This window comes from Aulostomus chinensis, chromosome 1, assembly GCF_037954235.1.
Source record: "Aulostomus chinensis isolate RoL2024-O1b breed Wild chromosome 1, RoL_Achi_v1.0, whole genome shotgun sequence".
Classification (NCBI taxonomy): Eukaryota; Metazoa; Chordata; class Actinopteri; order Syngnathiformes; family Aulostomidae; genus Aulostomus; species Aulostomus chinensis.
The window spans coordinates 35,296,064-35,304,533 of NC_141320.1; the positions used below are offsets into that span (position 1 = coordinate 35,296,064).

Below are 8,470 nucleotides of genomic sequence, written 5' to 3' on the forward strand. Positions count from 1 at the left end.
CATTTTAAGTTCATGAGCAATTCTTTCTGAATCACTGTCGCATCATTTTGAGATCATTAGCAATTCTTCCGACATCACTGTCGCAATATTTTCAGGTTCGTAGCGACTTTTACTACATTACTGTCGCATTATTTTGAGGTTCGTAGCAACTCTTGCTACATGACTGTCAGCATCACTTTGAGGTTGTTCGAAACTCTTTCTACATTACTTTAAGCATCAATGAGTTTCTTAGCAACTATCACTACATTACTGTTAGCATCATCTTGAGTTCATTAGCAATTCTTACTACATCACTGTCGCATCATTTTGAGATCAATAGCAATTCTTCCGACATCACTGTCGCAATATTTTGAGGTTCGTAGCAACTCTTACTACATTACTGTTGCATTATTTTAAGGTTGGTAGCAACTCTTACTACATTACTGTCAGCATCACTTTGAGTTTATTAGCAACTATCACTACATTACTGTTAGCATCATTTTGAGTTGTTGAGCAATTCTCACGACATCACTGTAGCATTAAATTGAGTTCATTCGCAACTCTTACTAAATGACTGTCAGCATCACTTTGAGGTTGTTCGAATCTCTTACTACATTACTTTAAGCATCACTGAGTTTCTTAGCAACTATCACTACATTACTGTTAGCATCATCTTGAGTTCATTAGCAATTCTTCCGACATCACTGTCGCAATATTTTGAGGTTCGTAGCAACTTTTACTACATTACTGTCGCATTATTTTGAGGTTCGTAGCAACACTTACTACATGACTGTCAGCATTACTTTGAGGTTATTCGAAAGTTTCACTCCATTACTGTTAGCATCATCTTGAGTTCATTAGCAATTCTTCCGACATCATTGTCGCAATATTTTGAGGTTCGTAGCAACTCTTACTAAATTATTGTTGCATTATTTTAAGGTTCGTAGCAACTCTTACTACATTACATTCAGCATCACTTTGAGTTTATTCGCAACTATCACTCCATTACTGTTAGCATCATTTTGAGTTGTAGAGCAATTCTTACTACATCACTGTCGCATCATTTTGAGATCATTAGCAATTCTTCTGACATCACTGTCGCATTATTTTGATGTTCGTAGCAACTCTTAGTACAAGCCTGTCAGCATCACTTTGAGGTTATTCGAAACGTTCACTCCATTACTGTTAGCATCATTTTAAGTTCATGAGCAATTCTTTCTGAATCACTGTCGCATCATTTTGAGATCTTTAGCAATTCTTCCGACATCACTGTCGCAATATTTTGAGGTTCGTAGCGACTTTTACTACATTACTGTCGCATTATATAGAGGTTCGGAGCAACTCTTACTACATGACTGTCAGCATCACTTTGAGGTTATTCGAAACTCTTACTACATTACTGTAAGCATCACTGAGTTTCTTAGCAACTATCACTACATTACTGTTTGCATCATCTTGAGTTCATTAGCAATTCTTCCGACATCACTGTCGCAATATTTTGAGGTTCGTAGCAACTTTTACTACATTACTGTTGCATTATTTTGAGGTTCGTAGCAACACTTACTACATGACTGTCAGCATCACTTTGAGGTTATTCGAAAGTTTCAATCCATTACTGTTGGCATCATCTTGAGTTCATTAGCAATTCTTACGACATCACTGTCGCATCATTTTGAGATCATTAGCAATTCTTCTGACATCACTGTCGCATTATTTTGATGTTCGTAGCAACTTTTACTACATTACTGTGAGCATCACTTTGACGTTATTCGAAAGTTTCAATCCATTACTGTTAGCATCATTTTGAGTTCATTAGCAATTCTTACTAAATCACTGTCGCATCATTTTGAGATCATTAGCAATTCTTCTGACATCACTGTCGCAATATTTTGAGGTTCGTAGCAACTTTTACTACATTACTGTCGCATTATTTTCAGGTTCGTAGCAACACTTACTACATGACTGTCAGCATCACTTTGAGGTTATTCAAAAGTTTCACTCCATTACTGTTAGCATCATCTTGTGTTCATTAGCAATTCTTCCGACATCACTGTCGCAATATTTTGAGGTTCGTAGCAACTCTTACTACATTATTGTTGCATTATTTTAAGGTTCGTTGCAACTCTTACTACATTACTGTCAGCATCACTTTGAGTTTATTTGCAACTATCACTACATTACTGTTAGCATCATTTTGAGTTGTTGAGCAATTCTCACGACATCACTGTAGCATTAAATTGAGTTCATTAGCAACTCTTACTACATGACTGTCAGCATCACTTTGAGGTTATTCGAAACGTTCACTCCATTACTGTGAGCATCATTTTAAGTTCATGAGCAATTCTTTCTGAATCACTGTCGCATCATTTTGAGATCATTAGCAATTCTTCCGACATCACTGTCGCAATATTTTCAGGTTCGTAGCGACTTTTACTACATTACTGTCGCATTATTTTGAGGTTCGTAGCAACTCTTGCTACATGACTGTCAGCATCACTTTGAGGTTGTTCGAAACTCTTACTACATTACTTTAAGCATCAATGAGTTTCTTAGCAACTATCACTACATTACTGTTAGCATCATCTTGAGTTCATTAGCAATTCTTACTACATCACTGTCGCATCAGTTTGAGATCATTACCAATTCTTCTGACATCACTGTCGCATTATTTTGAGGTTCATAGCAACTCCTACTACATGACTTTCAGCATCACTTTGAGGTTGTTCGAAACTCTTCGTACATTACTGTAAGCATCACTGAATTTATTAGCAACTATCACTACATTACTGTTAGCATCATTTTGAGGTTAGAAGCAACTGTCACTACATGAGTGTCAGCATCACTTTGAGGTTGTTCGAAACACTGACTACATTACTGTAAGCATCACTGAGTTAATTAGCAACTATCACTACATTACTGTTAGCATCATTTTGAGTTCATGAGCAAGTCTCACGACATCACTGTAGCATTGAATTGAGTTCATTACCAATTCAAAGTAGCAACTCTTAGTACATGACTTTCAGCATCACTTTGAGTTTATTAGAAACTTTCACTCCATTACTGTTAGCATCATTTTGAGTTCATTTGCAATTCTTACTAAATCACTGTCGCATCATTTTGAGTTGTTGAGCAATTCTCACGACATCACTGTAGCATTAAATTGAGTTCATTCGCAACTCTTACTAAATGACTGTCAGCATCACTTTGAGGTTGTTCGAATCTCTTACTACATTACTTTAAGCATCACTGAGTTTCTTAGCAACTATCACTACATTACTGTTAGCATCATCTTGAGTTCATTAGCAATTCTTCCGACATCACTGTCGCAATATTTTGAGGTTCGTAGCAACTTTTACTACATTACTGTGGCATTATTTTGAGGTTCGTAGCAACACTTACTACATGACTGTCAGCATTACTTTGAGGTTATTCGAAACACGTACTGCATTACTGTAAGCATCACCGATTTGATTAGCAACTTTAAGTACATCACTGTTAGCGTCATTTTGACTTCATTAGCAATTCTTACTACATCACTGTCGCATCATTTTGAGATCATTAGCAATTCTTCCGACATCACTGTCGCATTATTTTGAGGTTCGTAGCAACTCTTACTACATTACTGTCAGCATCACTTTGAGTTTATTAGCAACTATCACTACATTAATGTTAGCATCATTTTGAGTTCATTAGCAATTCTTCCCACATCACTGTAGCATTATTTTGAGGTTTTGAGGTACCTTTGTTTGTAACCGATCTGCTGACCAGCGAGACGCCACCACGCACGGCTGTCGGCTCCGTAAAGGAGGGAGAGGAATCGGAAAGGACGGAGAAGGGTCGGACCAGGTCTATTTCTAGGTGACCACTCACTATCGTCTGCCACACTGCCCCTCATGGTGGGGAGTGTAGCGCTATCCTGCCACAGTACATTTGTTTCATTCTTTTGCTCTTGCACTTTAATTAAAATGGACTTGACTTGAGAATGTTTTGTTTCAAAATATAGATGAATTCCCAGATTTATAGGTAGCATGAGTATGAAGTTGCACTTGCACCAGGTGGGAAAATGTCCTCTGCATTTGACTCTAACTATGTAGGAGCAGTGGTAGCAGTGTCAGCCTGGGGGCTTGGTCAAGATCAATGACAGGAGTAGCAGACAGGTAATATCCATAGCATGCTTGTTGTTTTAGAGGAGTAAGGGTACACTGTTGGTCTCTCACCTGATGCGCTGTCATCAGCACAAATGATCTGTTCCTAAACATCAAAATCTACCATCCCCCCGATTGTTTTTTACAACTGGAGTACTGGTTAACACTTTAGAAAGCCTTCATTCAGAGCTGTGAAGAACCTTGAACCTGATATCCCAGACATCAAAGTGGGCCACTAACTGGCCAGATGAAGCTATGCTAGGCTGCTGTACTCTGAAGAGCTAAAGTAGCAGCTTCTGAGAGGGATGCTAACCTGGATGTGTTCATCTCCTACTTTAATATGGCCCTTCAAATAAGAGCCCTGTGTCTCTGTCTCAAAGTTTTCAACCGTATTTGTTTGTTAAATTAAAACCAGACGACCACTGTGGTCCTTTTTACACGGTAAGTAAAGCACAGATGCCCTGGTGGACCTGTTGGCACCCTGGACTTTGAATCCAGTGACCTGAGTCCAAGTCTCCGTTCCAGCAGGTTTCCTGCAGCCTTCAGCAGAGCTGCCATGTTTCTCTGTAGAGAACTAAGTGATGCTCTCAGCAGGTTGAGGGCACCACCAACAAGTGAGGTATGAACCTCTGACTTCCTTCTTGTCAAACAGGAAACTCCTAATACCTCATTTGAGTAAAGTACTTCATATTCCTGACATCCAAGTAGTAGTGAAGTGGAGGAAGAAGGGAGGAGATCTCCAACAGGATCCTTCTTTTCTCTGTCCTCCTTGATCTCATGGATCACCACAGTCGAGGGGAGACCCAAGCTCCCGGATGGATCTGGCACTCAGGAACTGCTGAGTTTTCCAGTGGACTTTGTTCCATCCATGGTTCAGGAACAGGACTCCTCCTGGTTAACCTGGTATCTTTCCACCCAACTGTGGGTTCTTGGAGAATTTTTCATGTCGTGTCAAGAAATCAGGCTGGTGGGTTTTTCAATGAGAGAAATTCTGGTAACTTAATTAAGTGGCATATTTGTTGAAGCAGTAATTAACTGATAAATTAAGGAAGGCCTGGCCAGTCTTTGCTCCCAGGTCATACGATGGAGTTAGAAAGTCCTGAATAAATCTGGAGTTCCATGATTTCCTTGTGGTTCATGATCCTTTTGCCAATGTAGTCTGGAACAAGAGCAAGATGAACCTCCAAATAGCAACAGGTTGATTGCAGGTGATGTCAAGTGGTATTTAGAGGAACCTCCTCCTTGTGTTTGGTTCCATGGTGGAATGGTGAGCCCTCTGGACTCTGGATCCAGTGATCCCAGTTCAAGTCTCAGAATGACCTTCCTGTCTGGAATGTGTCCCATGTAACAAACTGATCAAGAGATGTTACGTGGTTCAAATGTTCTGGTTCATTTCTTACTGCCATGAACACAGACTGTGTGTTTAATGTTAACAATAAATGTAACAACTAAGGAGCCAGTAGCTCCTGTGGAAAAAATTCTACTTTGTCAGTGAATGAATTCATTTGATATTGAAGTCGGCAACTTTCAGTGTCTGTCAGGATGGCCGAGCGGTCTAAGGCGCTGCGTTCAGGTCGCAGTCTCTCCTGGAGGCGTGGGTTCGAATCCCACTTCTGACAAAGGACATTTTCTCCACATTCCTATGCATCCACAATGGTACATTCCAAACCCAGTTGAAGCTGCTCTCCACTGATGGGAGTGAGTGGTTGAACTGGCAGCAGAGGAGGCAAAGGAGCTTCCCTGTGACGGTCCAACATCGCCTGGTTTCCTCCAACATGGAGCAGCCACCAAACTCTAACTTCAATGTTGGATCAAAGTCTGCTGAAGAAATGTGTTTTCTTTCAATTCACATTTTGTCCATTAACTTCATAATCAGAGTCTCCATTTCATCACATGACTAAAGTCTGGGTTCTGTATTGGTGGTAAAATATCCTTCAATGCCCCTCACTAGTTTGCACACAGAAAAGCATATTTTACTGGTTTCAGATCTCTTAGCTTGTTCTCTCTCTTAAAGCAGCTGAGGCAGCTTTCATTGTGTGATTCATTTTAAAATATAAATATGGAACAGAACCATTGGAATCAGATGTCAGGACATTTGAAGGAATGTCAATCTCCTGTTGAAATGTTGCAGTGTGCAGCTGAGGCTCTCTGGCAGTGGCACAAGGAACCACAATGGCAGAACCTGGACCCTCCTGGAGGAGAACCACAGGTGAGGGCCTTCTTGGCTCCAGATTGATGGAAATCAAGTGTCTGAGGCTGTTAGCAGCCATGAAGTTGATCTGGTTGGCACTGGTATTTGTTCTTGCTGCAGCTCAGGAGTGATTCAGGAGAAGAGTTTCAGAACAGCCAAGGTTGGGGACTGGAATTTTAGAATTTCCCCTGGAACCAAACAACCTTGGAGGGTAAAACCTCCAATCCTAGCCAATCAGATGCAGCAGAAGAAGAAGCTGTCATCCACCCTGACAGTCAGAGCATCAAGTCAAGAAAACATCACCATCTTGTAGTTCCAAACCTTCACCTGTCAGATTCAGCTACTTCTTATTGTAAACAACAAAAACAGAGTAAAAGTCTCTGGCAACATATTTGTTTCCTGTAGGGTTTCTTCATGTATGTGTGGTGTACCTGCTTTCCCAGAGGACTGCCATCTTTGTTCTGTGGGCTGACATGTTTTAGTGTCAGCACAGGTCATAGCGCTGAGACTGAACTCTCATTCTCCTCCAAGTAGTATTTCCACCTCACACTCCTGCAGATATTCAAGTGAACAGGGAACACAAATTTATGCTCAACTTCTCCTGTGTATTCATCCACAGTCACTAAACAACAACCAAACCAAACAAAAGGGGTTTGCTAGCATGGCGATCAGCTGTAGTTCACCATCTTATCCAGGTCACATGACTCAGGAGTAGTGTGGCCGTCTGGCAACCAAAGGGTGGCTGGTTTGATCCTCACTTTCTCCAGTGACCATGTCAAAGTGTCCTTGAGTGAGATACTGAACCCCTCAATACTTCTGATGAGTAGGTTGGCTCCTTGCATGGCAGCCTTCAGCATCAGTGTGTGAGTGTGTGAATGAGAGGACATTGTTCAGCTCCTTGAGTGCTGCTGAGGTAGAAAGGCTCTGTACAAACTGAGTCCTTTTACCATTTCTTTCCTGCTTCTAGCGGTGCTGTCGTCACTTCCTGTGACCGTGGAGGAAAGGGGTCCCCCTTCAGAATAAGTTTGATATCATTGTTACTTCCTCTTCAACATGCCTTTAGCAGACCAACTCAGAGAACAGCTCAGTGAGGTAGTGTGGCCGAGCGGTCTAAGGCGCTGGATTAAGGCTCCAGTCTCTGAGGAGGCGTGGGTTCAAATCCCACCACTGCCATCATGTCCCAGGTCACTGGAGAGGTGTGGCAGGTCTCTTACTGCCTCTCTCTTCCACTGAGGTCTTCAAACCTGTGACCAAAAGAAGAACCCTCCTCTGAGTCCACAGACCTGAGCATCGCTGCTCTGACTACCAGGTTACCTCCTGGTTATCAGGGTGAAGTCATGGGGAGGTAGTCAGTTGTTCCTTTGTTTTTTGACAGAGGCTTCATTGTGAATGAAATCATTTTAATTCTTTACTTGAAGTTTCACGCTGTTTCGACCGAAAAAGGCGAGTTCCTGGAGAAGATCTTCCAGGGGTCCAGGTTAAAGCGGTGCCCCAGCTGGCACCAGGCGCTGACCCAGGTCCTGCATGGGAGATACTGTCAGTTCTGTTCTGCCCTGCTCACAACCACAGGCTGGTGTTGAGGCCTGCAGCAACCAGGGCCCCAGTCACCAAGAGTATAAAGGCTGGTCATTGTGGCAGTGGGAGGAGTCAAAATGAAGACAGACCAATGTGAGCAGGACGTTCCTGGAGAAGTCAGAAGAACTTGACCATGTTTCCTACAGTACCCAGGAGGCCTGGTAGTTGTTGAAGGAAGCTCCAAAAGCAAAGAGCAGACAGCAGGATATCAAAAGAAAAGATCCAGACACTAAAACTACAAGTAGAAACAAGAAGAAATACTAAAAGCTTTGGAAAGATACTACAAGGTTGGATATACATTATTATATACACTACTATTCTCATTGACTCCTAAAGAGGGACAGGAAACATTAGAATGTGGATCAGATCAGCTGATTTCAGTGTTGAGTCCATCCCTCCATCCACTTTCTATTCTTATCCTTTAAGGGTCATGGGGGGGGGGGGGGGGGCGATCCCAGGTGACATTGTTCAAGAGGCAGGGTTCACCCTGGACAGGTCAGAATTCCTGATGATGTCATCAGGGCTTTGACAGTAACTAGAATTCTGTCTTTGATCTCAGGAGGACATGAAAGAAACACAA

At 41.8% G+C, this 8,470-nt stretch overlaps 2 non-coding genes across 2 annotated transcripts; both read left to right on the plus strand.

Annotated features, from left to right (window-relative positions):
* Positions 1-5,660: 5,660 nt before the first annotated feature.
* Positions 5,661-5,743, plus strand: trnal-cag (transfer RNA leucine (anticodon CAG)). The gene has a single exon. It is a non-coding gene; the product is annotated as a tRNA-Leu (tRNA).
* Positions 5,744-7,406: 1,663 nt separating this feature from the next.
* On the plus strand, positions 7,407-7,488 carry trnal-aag (transfer RNA leucine (anticodon AAG)). The gene has a single exon. It is a non-coding gene; the product is annotated as a tRNA-Leu (tRNA).
* Positions 7,489-8,470: the final 982 nt, after the last annotated feature.